This window comes from Papilio xuthus, unplaced genomic scaffold (genome assembly GCF_000836235.2).
Source record: "Papilio xuthus unplaced genomic scaffold, Pxut_1.1 DF827777.1, whole genome shotgun sequence".
NCBI lineage: Eukaryota > Metazoa > Arthropoda > Insecta > Lepidoptera > Papilionidae > Papilio > Papilio xuthus.
The window spans coordinates 4,322,964-4,325,710 of NW_013530872.1; positions in this window are offsets into that span (position 1 = coordinate 4,322,964).

Genomic DNA, 2,747 nt, shown 5'->3' on the forward strand with positions numbered 1-2,747 from the left:
AGAAGAAGAAGAAGAAGAAGAAGAAGAAGAAGAAGAAGAAGAAGAAGAAGAAGAAGAAGAAGAAGAAGAAGAAGAAGAAGAAGAAGCGTCTGCCAAACAATTTTGGGAACTTATTGCGAAGATTCATTTGTCTGTACATGTTTTTAACTTAATCGAATCGAAAGTTAAAGTTAAGATTTTCATCCTTAAAAATGTATCTTTTCCTTCAGTGGTTTGATGCAAAGTGTCGAATGAATTTAACAGAAGTAGTTTATTCAAAATTGTACTATAAGTATATAGAGATAGAGTTCAATTTGTCAAATGTTACGACATTTTTGCACACCTTGACTGCTTCGTTACTTACGACGCTGTGGCTGCCACGATATTTATGGGCACCTTGCATGTACTCATATATTTGACGCTGTGTATGTACCGATGTATTTGAGCAGGGTGAATGTATCTATTAATTTGAGGACTGTTGTTGTACCGATATAATTGATTACTTTTGGTGTACCTATATATTTGCATATCTTGTCTGTTACGATCTATATGACGCTGACTGTATAATCATTTCTCTATCCAGAGGTAAATGAACTCAAGGGTTATAAGAAAGGTTAGGTAAATGTATAGGATATAATTAAAAGTTTGTGTAGTAGATTAGTGTTGAAGTAGTATTTATACATTTAAATTTATTTACGTCAATCATTATGAAGGGAGTTAACAATGGTCGACATCGAAATAAATTAATTACACCACCAAGGCAGTCAAAATGCATTCACTTTGTTGTTAAAATCCTTAATAAAAAAATAAAGCTAAATACATATTTAAACTAACAATTCCATCAAAATTTATTCGCGACAACATCTCGTTGTTAACTGGTCTCGCGATATTGTCCTTTTTTTCACATATCTTTCTCTTTAACAAAAAAGGCAAAAGTCTTAGTGGCCAGTACGCCCCCTCTCTGGCTGAACACAAACTCCTTGTCTACCAAAGAGGAGAATTACATAATTCTTCAATAAACAAATAACACTAATCTATTTGGAACACATTATTTATAATGGTTTTCAGAAACATAGTTTATTTTAATTTGAGTTTTTATTTACCTTTGTACTTGACGACAATTGTTAGGGGACATTTTCATCACGCAAACGTAACAGTAGTGGTTAAGCGCTGTAATCAGAACTTATTAATTTATAAAGCTTAAACGATATAATGGCACAACGAATGTCGATAAACATTAGGGTAGCGCTTTGTAGTTTCTTCTATGTGTTTTCACTGCCGATACACTTGTTTACAAACATATTTTCATCGCTCTTATTCCTATCAAGAAAAAAGAGAAAGCTATATATTTTTATATGGATGTTTCGACAGTGAAACATATATTTGCTGTCACGTCGTTCTTGTACTCGTAGCAATTAACCAATTTGCATAAATTTTTAACTACTTACTAGTATACATAGTACACTATTATCGAAAAATATTTTTATACTTATTGTAGATTCAGTAGTTATGAATGCTTATGAAAATACTTTCAGAAGAATTGTTATTTTTGTATTATTAATCTGTTAATTTAGTTATAAACGTATATCTAGTTTTTTTTTTCAAGCAATTATTACCCATTAGGTCCATGTAACTTTTAGTACGAAATTTACCAACAATGATAAATTAATTTGCCAAAGTCTATTGTTTCATTATCGTAATTTGAATTTGGCCATCACAAAAGCCACACAATCCGTAATTCTATACAATTTAGTACAGAGGCCCAATTAGAATATCCTTTGTTGACTAAGGCGCTCAAATCCCGCATTTGTATGAATAGTACACATATGTTAGCAGTAGACGTATTAACTTCTCATCACAGAACATTTGTAATTAATTTATTAGAATCACAAAGGGAAATAAATAAGGTTTCATCTCACTAAACAGCTATAAGTTTTTCTTAAGCATTTTATTTTACTTCCGAAGTCCAACGCACTTATTCGAAACAAACAAATATACAAAATATCATTGTAAGTAGAACCAAAGTTTACTGTATACTTAAAATAAAATTATATATAGCTTTTTGTAACTTCAGTTTGTATTAAAATATACTATTAAAAACAAACAACATTTCAGTTTAAAAAGGAAAAAATCGTATATCGTGTAACGAGGACCGGTTTATCGAATAAGGTCGATGATGCGAAAGAGATGTACCAGAAACGTGTCAACTGCGGGTCAATTATTTTTATCTACGGCTAAAGCTGGTCAAACGTCAACGAATATGTTTTTTTTTAATTAACAATTTGAATTTAGAATAGTAAAGTAAAATAATTTGACAAGATTCCACATCGTTTTGCCATCGACCGATAATTGTGAAGAGTTTACTATTATTAGCCTCGAGTAAAAAGTTTATATATGACTCCCCAGTCAGTTACATGATGTCATGAGCCGTCGGCTCGGCATCGGCGCTCGAGTAATACCTATTCAATATGCATTTATAATTCAACCTATTTCAGAATAACAAAAGAAAAATAGATTAGGTTTTTTGATAACTTTGTGTAGGCTTATGTTTCATATCAATAATAAACAAATTTACCAAGCTCTGTATAAAGTTAATTATGATGACAGACTTTATGATAAATCGGTATGATTATGTAAGCAAATTTATTTTGAATACTTTACAACCGTCCCGGAATAATATTAAATTGCAAGCATTGTACCCCTTGTCTTCCACGAAGTCCTAATATTATACGAAACATTATCGTAACAACTGGAGATATATTAGGTTG